The following is a 20,101-nucleotide window of genomic DNA, read 5'->3' on the forward strand; positions in this document are numbered from 1 at the left end:
GCAAATACAGTACCTCAAAAGAAGGGAAAGTGAAGAAGGAATAGAAAAAAACTTTTGAATAATGGCAGAAAATTTTCAAACTTTCTTGAAAATGAAAACCCCACAGATCTAAGAAGCTCAATGAATCCCAAGCACAAGATACATGAAGAAAACCACATCAGTGCACATCATAATCAGATTGCTCAAAACCCTAATGATAAAGAAAATCTCTAAAACAGCCAAAGGGGAAAAAAAGATACCATGTGTACCAAAATATGGATAACAACAGATTTTCCATTAGAAACTCTTCAAGTGGGAAGCAACATCTTTAAAGTACTGAAAGAAAATAATACTGCCTACTCAGATTTTCATATTCAGTGAAAATAACTTTCAAAACAGAAGGCAAAGTAAAGATATTTTCAGAAACACAAAAGCTAAAAGAATTAATCACCATCAGACACAAGAAATGTTAAAGGAAGTCCTTTGAGCTGAAGGCAACTGATTCCAGATAAAAATATGGCTCTACAAAAAGGCATGAAAGGAACATAAATGGTAAATACATGGTTAGGCATATAAGATTTTTTTAAATTATTATTTAATTAGTTGCAGCATGCGGGCCCTAGAGCGTGCAGGCTTCAGTAGTTACAGAGCGTGGGCTTGGCAGTTGTGGCTCGTGGGCTCTAGAGTGCAGGCTCAGTAGTTGTGGCGCACAGGCTTAGTTGCTCCACGGCCTGTGGGATCTTCCCAGACCAGGGCTCGAACTCTTGTCCCCTGCATTGGCAGGCGGATTCTTAACCACTGCGCCACCAGGGAAGTGCCTTGCTTCTGTTTTTAATGTCTTAGGTTTTGGAGGGCAAGGCATGTGGGATCCTAGCTCCCCGACCGGGGATCAAACCCACACCCCTTGCATTGGAAGGCGAAGTCTTAACCACTGGACTGCTAGGGAAGTCACCTAAAGCAATTTTAGATATAATATTATCATCTGAGTTGCACATTTAAACTAAAACCTAGGAGCAGATATACGAGCTAATTTGTCAGGGATAACATTCTACCATCACCCTCAAAAAGAGATTACTAATTTCCTGTTTTAAGTACAGTCATCACACCTATGCCAGCAGAGGAGAAATGAAGAAAGTTACCTTATGATTTGTGGGTAGCTGTTAAAGCGTCTGAAGAAACAGAACCTTGCTTGTGTTTAATTCATAAGTTATTGCTTTGCAGAGAAATGTCAAATGGTCTGTTTTAAACCAAAAAGAATCAACTAAAAATCTCTAGTATCTCCAACTTAAAGAAATTCATTTTAGCCTTTGTTTACTTTATTCCTGGCTTTGAAAAATGTAATCCCTAAACCTCGTTATTTCATTATGTGACCTGCTCATAAAGAATAATTAGGCATTCTTCTCAAGATATTTTTTAAAAATATTTCTTCTACAGGGAAACAAATAATTGTCGGTTAGCTACCCTATAATGGACATTTAAGAATAGAAGTACAGCAGTGCTTTATCCAAATACGTGTTGTGTTTCCTTTTAAAGTTTAAAGGAAAAACTACAGGTTTTTTCTTCAGTTCTCCGGAAGATTAGAGTGTAAATACAAACTAAACAAACCTATAATTAGCATTTATAATAGCAAACAATGTACAGTGTAATTTTATATGAATCAATTAACAAAAATTACATATTCAACAACTTACTGAATGCCCACTACGTATAAGGCTATATGACGTGGGAGTTAAAAAGATAAACAGAAAGCGCCTTCTAGTTCTATTGAAAGCCCTTTAATAGCATTAGTTTGGGGGATTTAACAAGTGAAAATAAAAAACAACCCTTGACAGTTATCAGTCCCACTGAGGTTCCCATGACATCTGAACAGTCACTCAAAGGCAGCTAAAGGTTGAAGACTCGATAGCTCTGCAACCCAGGGAACCATAGGATGGAGCCCCAAACCTAGGCAGTAAAATCAGTCCGTCCTCTAAAAAGACCCAGAAAACTTAGCAGCAAATATGCAAGCATCCTCAGGAGCAAATTAACAGAAATATTAAGTGTGTGGAAGGGGTAATGGTTGGGGCTTGGGGGAAATAGCAGAGAGAAGGGAAAAGAATGTTGATTTGTATTTGTTTAAAGCAGAATTTCCACAGTAAAGTCAAAAACTGAAATGCTGCCTTTACATATTGACACGTGGAAGCTCTCATTTGAATTTAGAAAACTGGATTTTAAGTTTATATTTCTTTTAATCACCAATTGGGATTAATAATTTTAGTCCTATTTTACTATGTGCCAGATAGTATTTATACACTGAAGTCAGCAAAACCAGAGTTAAGAATACAAAGTGTCCAATACATATATGATACAGCCAATTTCCTCTCAGAAAAGAAAAAAATTCGTAAGCTCTCATTAAATAATAGTCACTAAACACCAATGACGTACTAAATGTTGAGTGAGTTAGATAAAGTTGAATTTGAGGGAAACTTTCTGTTTGAATATTTATTCATTAACTGAAAAACTAAGAGCTAATAAATTCTCTATGGTCATTTTAGTTGTCATGTCTTTGATGCCACCACTTCTATAACAGTGATGATTCCCTAACACTACTGGTGATAACTGGTTAGTTTTTACTGGTGATAATGGGCCAGAAGAGCACAGAACACTCAACACAACATAACGACTCAAGACTTAGGTCCCAATAGTAATCCCATGATTACAGTTAAGGAAACTACTTGGCCAAATTACTTAACCTTTTGTGCCTCAGTTTTCTCATCTCTAAAATGGAGCTGATAACAGCAGTAATCAATAGCATTACTGTGACTATTAAATGAGTTAATTCAAATAAAGTGCTTAAAACAATGTCTGACACATAGTAAACTGCATATATATCAGCTATTATTAGTGTGTCTACGTTTTCACCATGCTTGAACAATTTTTTTTACTAAGCCCTCTCATACATTCTTAGCAAAAAATGGTTTTTTTAAAAAATCTGGAGGCCTAGACTGCTAGAGGATATGTAACGAAGGCCTTAAAATGTTCACATCCCTTAATCCTTAATCTAGCCATTCTAAGGAATAACCAGAGTTGTACACAAAGATCTTTACACAAGGCCATTTATCAGGTTACTTATAATGCCAAAAAGCTACCTAACTGCCTAACTAGAATTAAGTATGGTATGTGCATAAAATGCAATATTCTGCATGTATTAAAAATTAAATTTAGCTATGGAGATAGTAAAAAGATGAGTGGTTGCCAGGGGCTGTGGGGAGGGAGGGATGAACAGGCAGAGCACAGATGATTTTTAAGGCAGTGAAACTACTTTGTATGATACTATAATGGTGGATACATGTCATTATATATTTGTCAAAACCCATGGAATGTACACCATGGGCAAACCATAATGTAAATTATGGACTTTGGGTAATAATGATGTGGCAATGTAGGTTTGCCGATTGTGACAAATGTACCGCTCTGGAGTGGGGTATTGATAGGGGAGGCTGGGCTTGTTTGGGGGAAGTGGGCATTTGGGAAATCTCTGTACTTTCTGCTCAGTTTTGCTGTGAAGCTAAAATTGCTCTAAAAAAGAAATTCTATTTTAAAAATGAAGTTTAGGAGAATAATGAATGACACAAGAAATACTCATGATACATTGTTGAGTAACAGAAAGCAATTTGTAAAGAATTAAAGGAACATACCCAAATATTACAATTCAGCTTCTAGAAGCAATATTATAGCTGATTTTAAAATATACTTTTCTGGATTTCCCTGGTGGCGCAGAGGTTAAGAATCCACCTGCCAATACAGGGGACACGGGTTCGAGCCCTGGTCCGGGAAGATCCCACGTGCCGCAGAGCAACTAAGCCCGTGCGCCACAACTACTGTGCCCGTGTGCCACAACCACTGAAGCCCACGCACCTAGAACCCATGCTCCGCAACAAGAAAAGCCACCACAATGAGAAGCCCGCGCACCACAACAAAGAGTAGCCCCTGCTCACTGCAACTAGAGAAAAGCCCAGGCACAGCAACAAAGACCCAATGCAGCCATATATAAATAAATAAATTTTAAAAATAAATAAATAAAATATACTTCTCTCAGTTTGCAAATTTTACTACAATGAACTTGTATCACTTTCAATACGTAAGGAATTTTTAGGACTTTCCTTCAAAATATCATGCAGTTTTCAATTCAAAGTTATTGAAAAAAGGCATGTACGGTTAAATAAGAAAGAAATAATCAGAGATGAACTGATACTTCTAACATTTCCTTCAACCAAAAAATCTCACCAAGTTCTTAAAATCCAATAGCTCTGAGATATTATGCATTCATTCATTCCACAAATATTTACTGAAATACGAACTAGGTCCTGGGAATAAAGCAGCACCTAAGCTAGACATTGAATATTGGGAGGCAAACAACAACAAATAAACACCTAAGGAGGTGAGGGTGTGATGAAAAGGGAACCCTCTTGCACTGTTGGTAGGAATGTAAATTGATACAGCCACTATGGAGAACAGTATGGAGACTGCTTACAAAACTAAAAATAGAACTACCATATGACCCAGCAACCCCACTACTGGGCATGTACCCTGAGAAAACCATAATTCAAAAAGAGTCATGTACCACAATGCTCATTGCAGCACTATTTACAATAGCCAGGACATGGAAGCAACCTAAGTGTCCATCGACACACGAACGGATAAAGAAGATGTGGCACATATATATACAATGGAATATTACTCAGCCCTACAAAGAAACTAAATTGAGTTATTTGTAATGAGGTGGATGAACCTAGAGTCTGCCACACAGAGTGAAGTAAGTCAGAAAGAGAAAAACAAATACCATATGCTAACACATATATATGGAATCTAAAAAAAAAAAAAGGTTCTGAAGAACCTAGGGGCAGGACAGGAATAAAGATGCAGACGTAGAGAATGGACCTGAGGACACTGGGAGGGGGAAGGGTAAGCTGGGGAGAAGTGAGAGAGTGGCATGGACATATATACACTACCAAATGTGAAATAGATAGCTAGTGGGAAGCAGCAGCATAGCACAGGGAGATCAGCTCGGTGCTTTGTGACCACCTAGAGGGGTGGGGTAGGGAGTGGGGGAGGAAGATGCAAGAGGGAGGGGATACGGGGATATATGTATAAGTATAGCTGATCCACTTTGTTATATGGCAGAAACTAACACAACAATGTAAAGCAATTATACTCCAATAAAGATGTTTAAAAAAAAAAAACACCTAAGGAGGGAGCTGTTCTCAGGTTGGGATGCACCAGTTGTGATGGACGGACTTCAGTGGGGTGCTGGGGAAGCCCCTCTGCCATTCAAGCTGACACATGAAAGCTGAGGAGGAGCCCATCAGGCAAAGCTGGGGGGAAAGAGTCCTAAAGAAAGAAAAGAACAAGTGCCAAGGCCCTGAAGTGGGAATAATCCAGGTTTATTTAAAGAACAGCAAGGAGGCCAGTGTGGCTGGTCATCAGTAAATGTTGGTCTTAACAGCTCTCCCTCTAAAATGCCTGAGGTTACTAAACAATTATTATCTAACAGACAGGCTGGGTTCGATTCCAGCTTGTTCACTTATTATAGATGCAAGGATTGAGAGCTGGTCACCTCCCCTCTGGACCATGGCCTCCATATCTGTAAAATGGAAGTAACAATCTACTGCAAAAGCAGCTGCAAGGCTTTACGTGAGAGGATGATCATCGCAAATGTTTAGGACAATGTATGGCAGACAAAAACAAAAAAATGCTAAACGAATGGTAGGTAGTCTTAAAAGTGCTCTGTGAGGAATTTAAAAACAAAACCAAACAGAAACATCCTAGAAATTTCACTGTGTTTGAATCACATCAGTATAAACAGACTCTACCTTAACTGACCTGATGCTTTTTCAGTTATATGTCATGTCCCAGAAATTCTGCTACTACATGCTATTTTGTCAAGAAAAGCCAATGAATCCCCAACAAAGTCTCTCTGGCCCAAAGGAAGATGAGGAGGGAATGTTTTTCATGGTCTTTTTTCGATCCTTACTCCCCTTACATTTTCTACAGTCTTTGTGATAGCCCATTTCTCTTCCTAGAAATTCCTTCCTCTCTTGACTTGGGGACAAGACGCTCAGTCTTTTGCCTATTTATCTAACTGTTCCTTCTCTACCTCAGATCTCTCCTATTCTTCCTATTCCTCAAAAATGTCATCAGTTCCTACATTTTTACCCATGCCCCTCTTACCCACAAAACCTTCTCAGATGCTTCCCAACCTCCAGAGATACTTGCACCACGAAATCACATTTCTTGGCATGACACTTACCTCATTACACTTCGTGTTATACTAAATTATGTCTTATCTGCCCTATCGGGTAGGCAGGTTCTTAAAAGCACGATCAACAGCTTAATCATCTTTCCTTCTCCCTTACGACCTAACAAAGTCTCTTGAACGTAGTCATTGCTATAAGTAACTAAATGAGTAAGCGTATAAAATACTTTTAACAGATTATTAACATTAAAACAGAGCCTTGCAAATTCTGTTGACAGGTTTCTTATCTCAAATTAGCTTTTGATTTGTAAGAAGGCATAAGAGACATTGACTATATTTACATTTTACATAATAAGTTTTCCAACTAATGAATATTAATATGTCTAATTTTCAATTAACATGCTAAAAATAATAACAGCTAGCACTTACTATCTGCCCTTTCCAGGAAATATATACGCATCAACTCACTGTATCCTCCCAACAATGCTTTGAGTTAGGTATTAATTTTATATTTCCCTTTTTACAAACGAGTTAACTAGGGCAGAATGACTTATTCAAGGTCACACATCTGCAGGAAGCAAAGTCAGGATTTGAACCCAGACAGCCTTGGCTCCAGTCTGGTCTTGTAATCCTAAACCCTACCTAAATAGTCATTCACCATAAAAATCTAGTTTTACATAAGCATTTTTTAACTCACAACTTTTTATAGAAACTTGTTATTCGTAAGTAATATATTTTCTCTGTAATATAAACAAATATATCTGTATTAATGACACCAGGCTTCTGGCTAAATGTACACGTATACAATGTACTACTGCATATTTCATAATGTCAACTTTGCATTAAATATTACAATGTTTTAAGTTACTTTATCCTACTTCTGAATGCTTAACGGTATTGCCAGTCTAATGTGGCATCTTCTTGACTATCTTAGGAAATTTTTATTTCCATATAGATTTTTCTAGATTCTTATCTATTTTTAAATTCAAAAAAACTAAGATTTTTTCATAAATATGTAACAAAAATCACACTAATGCTACTTTGCATAGGTGTCACATAGGACAACAACAATAAAGTTACAATCTTGTTGAAAAATGACACTTTAATATATGACGTCAGGTTTTTAAAGAGTATACTTAGCCTTAATTAATTTCCTACCACTAGAAAATAACCTTCACTATTACAAAGTCTGCTTAATTCTCGGTTGTTGTTATATTTAAAGCTTTTAGGTAAATAAACCCAAATACAGTGATGGAGAATTCTACTATTAAAATGCAAACTGAACTTCTAATCAACAAAATTCTTAATATGTGATTAGCTACTGCTGGAAGGCCTGATTTCTCAGCATTTAATGTTTTAAAGAAAAATTTTTTCGGTCTTTGCCTGACCAAAAGCAAAAAGTGTTCAAGAGCGCTCAAAAGTAAAATTCCTTTGTCTTAAAAGTAACCTGCCTGAACCAGACATATTTTTGCCCCTTTTAAGAGTGTAAAACCTAAGGTACATACGTTCCACTCCAACAGGCTCACTCTCCAGGTCCTTGAACTTGCTGTTCCCTCTGCCGGGAAAGGATCTGCTCCCAGACTTTTTTCACAACCTGCCCCTTCCCATCATTCAGGCTCAGTTCAAATGTCTTTACCTAGCAAGGCCTTGCCTGGTCAGTCCACCCAAAGAAGCCCACTGCAATGGGCTGAATCATGTTCCCAAAAAAGATATGTTGAAATCCTAACCCCCCAATACCTAAGACTGTGACCTTAGATGGAAATAGGGTTGTTGCAATGTAGTTAGTTAAGATGAGGTCATACTGGTGTAGGGGTGGCCCTTAATCCATTATGACTGGTGTCCTTATATAAAGGAGAGACAGAGACAGAGACACAGGGAAGAAGGCCATGTGAAGAAGGAGGCTTAAAAGCTTTAAGTATAAACACAAGCGAAGAAATTCCTGGGGCTGCCAGAAGGGAGACAAGGAAGGATCCATCTTGATTTTGGACTTCTAGCCTCCAGCGCTCTGAGAATGTGTCTCTATTGTTTTAAGCCACCCAGTTCATGGTACTGTGTTATGGCAGCCCTAGGAAAGTAATACTCCCACCACCACCAACAACTGCTGTTGCCCCATCAGTCACTTTTATTGTCCTTATAGTTCTCAATAGAATTTAAAAGAGCAATGTACTTTTACTGACTGTCTCCCTTCATTATCATGTCAGTTCCAGGAGAGCAGGGGCCTTTTCTGACTTCTAAGCACAAATATTTTGTCAAATAAATTAATGATCCTGTTAGAAACATGATAGGATTAGAGAATGTCAGAATGATAATTCATTGCCAATATTCAGAGAAACTATAAACCCTCCCATAATCTAATAACAAAGTCTAATACCAGATCTATCTAGCACTGAGAGAGACTTCATACCATCTTAACTATCATGTACTATCTGGAAAACGAACCTCTGAGCTAAAGAAAAACAGCTTCAGAAAAATGAGGGGTAAGAAGTATTCCTTACTTACTACTTCAAAGATGTGGCTGAAGAAGAATTACTTCAGTACTTCCTGTATGTCATCTTGTGGAAGGGCAGCATGCACAGGTGTCAGAAGGCTGACTGCTAATGGAAGGAGAAAGCAAAAAAATCTTCCGGGGGAAAAAAAAAGTCAGTTGAAAGTCAAAGAATTCTAGGGTTATTTGGTAAAGGAGCAATTCGTGCTGCCCCACAACCAAAGCCCTCTGTATTACAGGCGTGAACAAAAATGGACACTCTTAGTCTAGAGTTACTAGCGTCACTTTAACGGGCTCTGTTGTTGCATTCTCTATGTGCAATTTTTTTTTATCTGAAGCATATAAAACATTCTAGAGAGACTTCTATTTTTTTTTAAAGGTTTAAAATTAAGGGGAGGGGGATGTTCATGTTTAATGGAGGTGTCATTTTTGGGGAACACTTCTTTTACTGATGATGTCAGAAAAATGAAGAGTCGCAGAGCAGGGAAGCGTGCTCAGAGGGAAGCAACCAAATGTCCCAGAGAGTGGACATCTAAGGAGCTTGAAAGACAGAAAGGAATGGTAACGAGACCTGGTCCTAAAAAAAAGGAGCCTCCTTCTGCTTGGGAAAGCAAAACATACAAGGAGGCAACCAAAGGAAGTCGCACAGTGGAACAGGGGGAATGGAGAAGCCGCAGGGCTGCAGGGAATAGTGACTGCCCAGGGGTTTCAGGAAAAATGAGTTAAGGGGTGGCAGGCATGACGTAAGGGGAAAGAGAGCCCCGGGCGTGGAAAGGGAACTGAGGCTGCAAGGGGACAAAAAGCTGCTGGTGGAGTGGGGGAAGGGCAGCACCCTTGGAAGGAGCCAGAGGTGGACTGACCTTTGTGACTGATGCCTGCTTTCCCCAAAATTGGTCAGAAATTGGGATTTTCTACTTTGATTTCCCACATATAATCAACTAATTTTCAAAGAACCAGACTGCTGACCACTTAAGAAACAAACAAAACTACTGAATGTAATTGTAATTGGTATTTGATTTCCAAGTAACTTCTGAGTTTATAGTGCCACTGGGCAGTTTAGCATTAAATCAGTTGTCACTGGACAAGTCTACAGAAAAAATGTAGTTATTTTGGTTTTCTGGTTATCTGGATTCTAGGTAAATGGGAATTTAAGGTACTGATTAATAACTGCACTTTCATAGGACTTAATAGTTCTCTAAGTGTTTTCACATGCTAATTGGAAATGTGGTCACTCCAACAACCACAGATTTACCCTCAGATGAGGCTCCCGGAGGTTACTGGCCCAGGGTCAGGTGCGTAACGAGAGGAGAAGCTGGGAACAGAACCTGGGTAGCCGTGATACCTGCTCCAGAGCTCTTCCTGTCAAAAACATACTGCTTCTCCAAAGTGCGTATTGTGATAAAAAGCACCACAAGATAGCAGGCTATTTTCAAAGAGGGATATAGTGAAAAAAAAGAAGCTAATGCCTGGCAAGAAGAAGCAGTTTAGCACAATACCATGTTCACATGTATTTAACATATGCTACCGAATCTCTTAAAGAAATATACATGTTCATTCATGTCAGATTAAACCTACCCCTAAAATTCCATTAGGAATTAAGACACATTAGATACACCGATTAAGGATCAAATGCATCCTGAAATTTCAACAGCCCTGGTAAGTTATGGAAAGGGTCTCCTAGATACTGGGACACATGACCCACAGGGCCTGCCAGTGCTTCCTCTTCTGTGATAAAGAGCTTCTCTGACCTCTCCCCATCCACCTCTATCATTCTTTGCTCTTCAAATCATCCCACTTTCACACCCAAAGCTTCCCATGGTATGCCACTATGAGGCTGCTGCTTATTCCTCCTAGTTTCTAAACAAACTTAAAAAGAACATAGCTACTCCTGTGGTTTATCCACAAGCACCCCAGGGACTGGGTTGCAGGCCATCCCTGGGCAGCCAAATACTGCTCTAGTGTTTCACTCCTCCTATATTCTCTCTCAAGTATGAGTCAGAACAAGACAATTCTCAGATCCCTTGCTTCTGTGAGTGAGGCTGAGGCACTCTGTCAGGGCACCACATATAGCTTGATGTCTCTGAAGAGGTAATTGACCAAATGGGACCTAAAAATCCTAAAGTAATGGAAGAATTATTTACTTTTATCATGTTTATGTAAGCACTTTGTTTCCGAGAAGTTTACTCATTTTGGCTTATGATGAATAGTTTGCGTCTTTATAAAAGCTAAATATGTAAAATGGGCACATTTTAGTATTACAGGTAGTGTGGGTATCCTGACAATGCTTAAGTTTAGAGAATGGAGATCTTCGGAAATCAAAATCCAGGTCACCTTGTCGGTCTGTGCCTTTCACCTACTGACTGCCCATCGGACTTGCCTGAAGCTGGGATGCTGAGAAATCATCAGTGGAAAATCGGGCAAATGCCTTGTCAGGACACTTTGAAGAAATGGCTTTACTGGTAATTAACAGGGCTATCAGGCACCCACATAATATATTTCACTTTCTGTATCATTTTAAATTAAAATTAAAAATTTCATCAAGAAAAAAAAGAACATACCTACTATAATATCAGAGCTTCCACAGAGAAAAGGAATATATTATTTACTTGATTCATTTATTAGGATACATACTTAATCCTAACTTCATGTCTAGAGGTTAAAAGAAAGAGACTGATGTAACATTTCCCCACTGTGTAACTGGTGAGTGTCCTTCCTGATTTAAAGTGACCAATTCCAAATGAAGGCCATGTCTATTAACTTTGCATAAATATATATTAATGATGATAATTAAACTATTTTTATTTCTTTTTAGGAAAATTATTTTGCAGTACAATACCTTTCATTGTTACCAAGTTTTTCCTTTTCTTCAGTATAACTCATAACTATTCATATTATTGCTTTTAAAATTCATATCAGCACATACTTCCCAAAGCTATGACCCACTAACCATTCAGTTGTTTCCTCAGCTTTCTCCTTCTTACTATTCTGTAGCTTAGTATTAGATATCCTTTTGTGGGCTCTAGGAGGGCAAAGGCATGATGAAACTATCACTCTATGAGTGTATGCATTTAAGAGCAGAATATATAAATGGTTTCAGAACTAACTAGAAAAATACTCCATGGAATGGATATTTCAAGGGATGAAGGGGATCATCTTAGCTACAAAACAAGGAGGGTGAAAGAGATAGTGTGATTCCCAGAACGGGCAGATTCCTAGACACCATACCAAACCTCAGGGGCAGCAGAGGACCTCAAGACCGTGGCCCATAAAATAACATTTCTCTCTATTTTAGCACTGTAAGCTGCCTCTGTTGGAGTCGGGGTAGCAATTACTGCCATCTCGCTCTCTGTGCTCTCCCAGCCTCAGGCTTCTGCCACCACCTTCTTCGATGTCTGTTCTCCCTGAACTGTCATCTGTACCCTGGTCCTAATCAACTCCCTTGAGTCTCCTTTCCAGTAAAACCAGTTAGCTGGGGGCACAGTGGCAAAGGCAGGGCAACTGCAGAGAAGCAATGTGCGCCAACACTGTCCCAAAGGGCAACCGCTTCCAGCTTCCCTCCTCTTTGAACTTTAGCCTGTCAGGGTAGTAGTGAGGGTGAGTCTTTATGGCAACTACCACATTCTTTTATCAACACAGAATGGGACCGAAAGTTGCAAAGGAATGCTACTGGTTACAACTACTCAACATTCTTGATCAATACAAGTGATCCTCAAGAAATTTTAAAATTATATTGGTTTGAATACATAATATGTTCAGGTATTTAAGAATTCAAATAGTAGTAAAAGGTGCACTAGATTAGTGTGCTAAATAAGTGTCCTTCCCATTCTCATCCCAAACCCAGCTCTCTTCCCCAGAGCCAGTCACTGTTACCAGTTTATTGGGTCACCTTCAAGAGACAGTCTCCACAGTCACAAGCATAAACATATTTATAAACTCATATTTAACATCAATGGCCACCTACTTCTCTGCACCTTGATCTGTTCCCTTCTTACATCTGAAAGATCATGCCACAACAGCAAATATAGAATGATCTCATTCTTTTTAACAGCTGCCTAGTTTCGTTTCTGCTCCTTATTTAACCAGTCCCATATTGATGGATCTTTAGCTCGCTCTAAATCTTGTCATTACAGACAATGCCATGGTGGATGTCTTGATGCAAACTCATTTTGCGATGTACAAATATATATCTGTGGCAAAATTTCTTAGATTTCCTGGCATGAAAAGGCAGGTGGATTTTTCATTTTGGCCATATTGCCAAATTGCTATCCATAGATGCTGTGCTCCACCAACAATGCATGAGCCTGTCAGTTTCCCCAAAGCCTTGCCACCCCAAGGAATTAACAAACGTTAAGATCTTTGCCAATTTAACAGGTTAAAATAGTTTAAAACTGCATTTCTCTTATAAGTTGAGCATAATTTCATATTTGTAAGTGCCACTAGTAATTCCTTTTCTGTGAACTGTTTGTTCATTTCCTCTGCCCCTTTTTCTGTTAGATTAACAGTCATTTTTTCTCATTGATACATAGGAGTACTTTGGATATTAAGAAGTTACCAGTAGTCTACAACGTGTTATAAACAGTTTCTTCCTGGTGTGATGTTTATCTCCTGTCTGTTACACATACTATCTTTTCTTAAATGAAGTTTAATTTATCAATCTTTTATCTTATGCCTTCTGTATTCTTTAAGATGTTTAAAAGTTTTTTTTAAGTGTAGAAATAGACATCTTCTATAATATCTGATCTCCAAAAGCCTTTAGATTCACACTTTTATTTCCTCTGTTGGCCCTTTTTGAAATAAAACTGGAAAACAAGCTGGGATATATCCATCTACTTCCTTCCCTGACCTTCCTGTTCCATCATTCTGAGTTCCTGTGGATTTTGATCTCTTCCTTTCCCTTGCTATCTTCCTGAAGTTTCACATGGATCCTACATTCGCTTGGCCTACCTTGGAGATCACACTCTTTTTATAGTTCTTGCTTCAACTGGAGGTTTACTGAGATCAAAAAGAATTTCATTGATGTCTTTTCATAATCAACATGCCATTCAAATTGTGCTACTTTTTCTATTCTAGGGAAATTATACAACAAAAACTGTTCAGATTGTTGCCTGATGGGGTGCGAATATGCAAAAGCTTGTCTAGCTGCTACAGTCAAACAGAAAGCAAAAATGTTATCTTAATTTAAAATAGAATCAGACTTTCCACTTTATCTATAGAAATGACATGTAACAAAAAAATTTTTTAATTGTAAGGTTCTTTTAGATACTTTATTCTTTAAACTTTAGTAGTTGATCACAGTATGTTACTTGTAGCAACATTGTATTATGTATAAAAAACATTAAGGTAACTTCTTCAAATTTATGGTAAAACTTAAGCACTGGTTTAGGAGCTGTGAAATAAAGCTATTGCTGGAAATTGAGGCCAGGTTTATTTTAGATTTGACTTTTGAAAAAAAGATTCTGAAAATATACTGCTGTGTTCTCCCTTCTACTTCCACACTCTTTTCAAAAGGTGGATAGGTCTGTCTCAAGAGCTACAGTGAGAATTGCCTCAATAAGATGCAAGATAAAAAAATAAAAGTTGATGTTCTATTCCTGACTCAATTCCCTCTACACTTTGATTTTGTCTCATATTAGCTTATGGAAAGAGAATGACAAAGGAAAAGAAGCACAGGATAATTTAATTTTCTCTATCCTTTCCCGTCCATTGAGTTAAAAGACAAAGCTATGGGTATCAAAATAGCAAACATGAAAAAATTTTAAATAATCATATTTGTAGCATTTATTCCTCTCATCATACCCTCAAAAACAAAGCCTTCTCTCTAAAAATCTAAGAAAATTTTAAAAGATATGCTTGACTTCACTTCCTACACCAACCACTCAAAGAGAATGACAGAAGGGAAGCTTAAAATCCACTGCAGAGGTTGCTATTGGTTCATCTTCTTATTCATATACTCATAATTTAGGAAAGAGCTTTATTTCCTGTTACCACCAGAAGAAGTAAATTATTTGACACATTATCTGCTAATGGTGCTAGCACCTCACTGGGCAAGTCTCTGGGCCTCAGTTTTTCCACCTGGGAAATGGGAGAGGTTGGAATTGGAATAAAAGATTTTTTAAAGTCCTTTCACCTCTAACACCTCATGAATCTAATATAAAGGTCATTCAAGCATCAGCACATCAAGCAAATATAAGTATCTCCAGTGTCTGGGTCCTTTCTTCATATATTTTACAAACTGACATCTAGCTTTTCTTGAACAGAAAAATATATAATCCATCATCTCTAAGGAGAAGGTAACTTTTGTGTATTAATCATGAATTCTTTGTACTCAGTCTCATAACACTGGTGAAACATATTAAATGATACTCTGGCAATATTTTACTTAAATGTTTTTTACCTATTTAAACTTATTGTTATGTACTTAAGCTTATTTATTTATTTACTTACTTAAGCTTATTTTCAGAGTGAAGTTACATACTTAATGCTCCCTCTAACCCAGTTATCCCTTAGATAGTCCTGGCTATCAGACTACTTGGAGTGACCTCCTTTCAAGCTCTGCCTTTTGTCAGCTTACTATATAGATTTTCTGAGACACTGGCCCCAGCAGATGGAATTCCCTCACACGGGGTAGTTTTTACTTTCAAGTAACCTGCCAAACCACTGTAAGAAAGAGTCCTTGGACGTTTCTGCTTCCCATAATTCACCACTCTATTAACATAATCCTTTTACAAATATTTAACATTTGCATTATGATGTATTTTAATATAAAAACTACATTCATACATACACAAAGTAAGTGAATACAAACTTTCAAGAAAATGGGTTCATATAACCCACCAGGAAATCCGTCTTGAGACCATCGTGACTCAATATACTCAGTTCCCTGTAATACCCAAGTTGGATCTCTTAATAACCATTCATCTTTGTCTATTTTCTATTTTTCCCTTTAAAAATCAATTCGATACTAAGTCATGGTCCATTCCCAGCAAATCTGAATTCACCTATCCAGATATCTCTTCCCTGACCTCTGTCTTTCTCCTATTTGATAACATGACAAAAGGACTTACCATGAGTAAGTCCTTCTAAAGCTTCTGCTTTTAAAAAGCCAATAAAATAAAACTATATTTAAGCACTCCCAACTCAAGGAGGTCTAAACATAAATCTGGAAAAAGTTTAGGGAACAAAAGAAAAAATAGATACTTCATGCAAATTCTAAAACCAAAGCCAGATCCACCCCACACACACGTATACATATTCAACAGTGATTTGTTTTTGGTAGAGTCTGTTTTGGGTAGATCCTTGAGGGCAGACATGTTTATGACCCAGCACCTAATATGGTGTTTGACACATACCAGGTGTTCAATAAACGCCGGCTGAATGAAGAAGAATGACACTCAATGTGCCCATGTCACTGCCACATGAGACCCACAGAAGTGACCGGACAAGGGGTTGGTGATCGAATGGATGGACGTAGAACTGCCTCCAAAGTTCATGGAAACTCAGAACCACTAGAAAGGCAGACTACTAAGTTCAGTAACTGAGATGGACATCATGTCAGTTACCCCTAAAATTAATTTTAGTTCATTTTCTTGATCAAAACTACTAAGTTCACTCTGGATTTCAAATCATATAAACACACATCTCTGCAGGGGATGTAAGGAATGTATAGCTGAAGCAAGGGATGTAGATAATCATCCTTGAATAACAGAGGCTTTATTATTAATAATAATAATAAAAAAGAGAGTCCTTTACTTTCTTATGAGCTTTTTTGATAAATTCTGACTTCATTGGTAAGCAACAAGCTTTTTTCCTGGGGAGGTCTTTTTTTTTTTTTGTATTAAAGATGCTGCCACATTGTCATTCAACTGCTTTTGGAATTACCAGCAATGTGTTCTCCAAATCACTAAGCCAAGGGAAGGCAATCCAACACACACGCACACACGCACACACTTATGCTTGTTTGTATTTGATTATTCATGTTTGCTTGTTTCCCTGGCTTGTGTAAATTAGTACAATTTTAGAAAATAATTTGGCAATATCTATCAGTTGCATATTCACACATCCTACACAATCAACAATTCTATACCTTGGTATTTACCCAAGAGAAACACTTGCCCATGTGCCCCAGGAAACATGAATGATCAAAGCATCACTCTTTGCAATCTTCTTAAAAATGAGGAAAAAAAAAAAAGGCCATTGGTAAGAGAGCAGGGAAACATATTGTGTTACAGACAAATGATGGAATATTGTACAGCAGTGTAAGTCAGTGAACTACAGCTGCATACAATACGGACGAGTGACATAACGTTGAGTGGGAAAAAAAAAGTCTCAGACATCAACAGATAGTATGAGACCTTTTTTTCAAAATTAAAAACAAACTTTAAAAAGTATTAGAATTATTACTTAACCTTTGAAGTAAAAAAAGAAAAAAAAGTCCCTATTTTGAGAATTCATGTCTTATCCTTCCAAACAAGACAACAAACTCTTGAGGACAGAGGGGCATCTTTTCACTCTTATTTGTATCTCCCACATGCCTAGACCAATGTCCTAAACAGACAGGTGCTCAATAAGTTAAGTATCCACTGAATGATTACTGCATGTTACTTAACCAAGACATTTTAATAAAAATTATACCTTCTCCCTAGTCCAACAGTTTTATGAGTAAAGTCACATAAAACTTTTATCTAGGACTTCCCTGGTGGCATGGTGGTTAAGAATCCATCTGCCTGCCAATGCAGGGGACACGGGTTGGATCCCTGGTCCGGGAGGATCCCACATGCCGCGGAGCAACTAAGCCCATGCACCACAACTACTAAGCCTGCGCTCTAGAGCCCGCGAGCCACAACTACTGAGCCCACGTGCCACAACTACTGAAGCCCGCGTGCCTAGAGCCCGTGCTCTGCATCGAGAGAAGCCACCGCGATGAGAAGCCCGCACATCGCAATGAAGAGTAGCCCCCGCTCGCTGCAACCAGAGAAAGCCCGCGCGCAGCAACGAAGACCCAACGCAGCCAAAAATAATTTTTAAAAACAATTTTATCTACTTAGGCATTAACCTAATTCTACTTCTGCAGTGATGCTACAGATCTCCAAAAATAAATATTTCTTCTTGAAAGGACTTTACCTTTTTTCTTGGAATAAAGTTAACTAACGTAAAGTTAAAGCCAGCTAAGGACAAGAAAACTTAAATATATTAAGTGATCCTGTAAAAGTCTAACAGAATCACATTATATTATAACCAAGAGACATCTGATAAACCATCACAATTTGAAACTGAGATATCCCAAAAGGAATCCATCCGCTGAATGTAAAATGGCGTTATCAACATGAAAACTGAAAATATGAGCAAACCCTGGATTTTTAGGCTTTCTAAAAGCAAAGATTTTAATTTCAAAATATTGTGTTTCTACTTGGAGAAAAAAAATTAGTTTTAGGGGGAAACACACGAAATCCAGGGGTAAAATAATAATAGGAATAATATTCCACCAATCAGGGCTTTCCTTATAACCCAAGGAGGGCTATGCATATTCTCTGTAGGTGATTATAGCCCGGTTACACTGCAGCTTCCCTTCGACCTTGGGAACCCTGATCACTCTGAGTTACTGTGAGGTCTTCTGTTTCATTTATTATTAGTCTTTGTATCTGCAATGCTGTAGCATTGGATAGGAATATCAACTTTGTGAGCTCGCAGTACCTAAAACTGTAGAAATGCTTCCAAAAAACAAAAAGGGGAGGAGGGAGGGAGAAAAAATACAACCAAGAGGAAAACAAAGTTAATGATATTGAGCAGGAATATTAAAAATTTTTACCTCTGGAGAAAGACCACATATACTAATCAGCTCTATGATATACAACTATCCATTAGCATGCAATTTTTAAATTTAAGAAAAGATAGTCAAGAAAAATTATTTTGTTATTTGGGGAAAAAAAGCACAGTTTGCTAAAACTAATCCAGCGATTTAAAAATGGAAATTCTTATAGAGAAAAAGCCTATAGGACTTTGCATGCAGGAGGAAGAAATAATCTGGCAACCCAATGGGTTCACTTAGTTTCGTGTCAATTGCTTCACGTCCATTATGTAATGCTTTCCCCAGCTTTAGGTCTCTGTTTAAGCTACCTTCAGGTATATAACAGATTGCCACAAAATCAGTATCTGGTCATAACTTTCAAAAACAGCTTTAAAGATGTCATGCACATGTGTCTGTATACAGCAGAGGCTTTTTTTAAAAAATGTGCTGGTGTCATTACTTCTTCCCGGCTTCCTCCCTAGGTCTCCCATCCCCTCCTCGCCCAGCATCCCCGGCCCCACATTTTGCAGGCAGCTCGCGCTGGATGCAGGGGAAGCACGTCTTGACTGCAATGAAAACCCTGTCCCGGTCTGAACCGGAGAAGGCAGGCTCGGCCCTGGCCGGGGGTGTGGACGAAGGCTGCAGGAAAGGCTGCAGGGGCGCCAGCAGCTTGTGGGCAGGGGTGCCCCGAGAGGGCAGTCCGCAGTGCACGCGCACAATAAAACCCAATGCACAACTTCCCCAGCCGCTCCTCTCCGCTCCCCAGCTTCCCTGAAAGGTGAGGCGTAGGCGTTAGCTGGAGAGGGCGCGGGCGCGCCGGTCGGGTTCTCCGCAGACAATTATATCAGTCCCTGTCCCTGTCCCTGCCCCAGCTTCCATCCCAGCAGCCGGGGCGCGGGGCTGGGCGGGGGGGATGCAGGAACTAGAGCCGGGCGGCCGGAATCCCCACTACGAGGGGGAGGGGAGGGCGGCGAGCGCGGACCGGGACCCAGACGCCCCCTCCCACCTCGGCCGCGGGGAGGGACTGGCACCGCCGCCCCGGGCTCTCTGGCCAGGGGAACCCCCGGAGGGCTCGATGCCTCAGAGGCCCAAGCCGGGCTGCCCGGCCGTGCGTCCCTCAGGGTCCTCGGCCCTCCGGCCGCGCACAATGCCCGCGGGCCGGGGTGCGGGCACCGTCGCGCCGCTCCAGAGGTCCCCTCCGCAGCTAGGACACCTACCTGGAAGACGAGCAGCGGCGCCGCCGACCTTGCGGCGGCAGCGGCGGGAGGCTGCAGACGGCCCCGGCGGTCGAGAGGGCGCGAGGGCCGGCCGGGGAGCGGAGGCGCGGGCGCCGCCTGCGTGGATCCGCGGTCTCCGGCGCCCACAGCTGCGGTGACGGCGGTGCTGCGCCTCCAGTGGTCCGCGGCGCCGCAGCCCCTCCTCTCCCACGGGCGGGGCGCGCTGGAGGGGCGGTGCTCCGGACTCCCCGCCCCCGGCTGCCGCTGGCTGGCTGGCTGGCTGGGCTGGAGTAGAACGGCGGCGGTCGGAGCTCCAGCTGCGTGCGGGACCTGCTGGACACCCTCGCCGCGCTGCCCGGAGAGCCACGGACTGGGCGCGCCGAGCCTCCGAGGCGCGGGGT

General features: G+C 40.0%; 1 protein-coding gene across 8 annotated transcripts in view; it reads right to left on the reverse strand.

Moving 5' to 3' along the window:
• OSBPL6 (oxysterol binding protein like 6) overlaps positions 1 to 19,832 on the reverse strand; it is a 208,023-nt gene extending 188,191 nt beyond the window's left edge. For 7 of the 8 annotated variants that reach the window (XM_070045948.1, XM_060302209.2, XM_070045952.1 and 4 more), the window contains exon 1: positions 19,701 to 19,832. The gene's annotated coding sequence lies outside the window, so the exon portion shown is untranslated. The remainder of the gene's footprint in view (positions 1 to 19,700) is intronic. The other variant, XM_060302208.2, reaches the window with a different exon arrangement.
• Positions 19,833 to 20,101: the final 269 nt, after the last annotated feature.

The sequence above is a fragment of the Globicephala melas genome, chromosome 7, assembly GCF_963455315.2.
Source record: "Globicephala melas chromosome 7, mGloMel1.2, whole genome shotgun sequence".
In the NCBI taxonomy this organism is placed as follows: Eukaryota; Metazoa; Chordata; class Mammalia; order Artiodactyla; family Delphinidae; genus Globicephala; species Globicephala melas.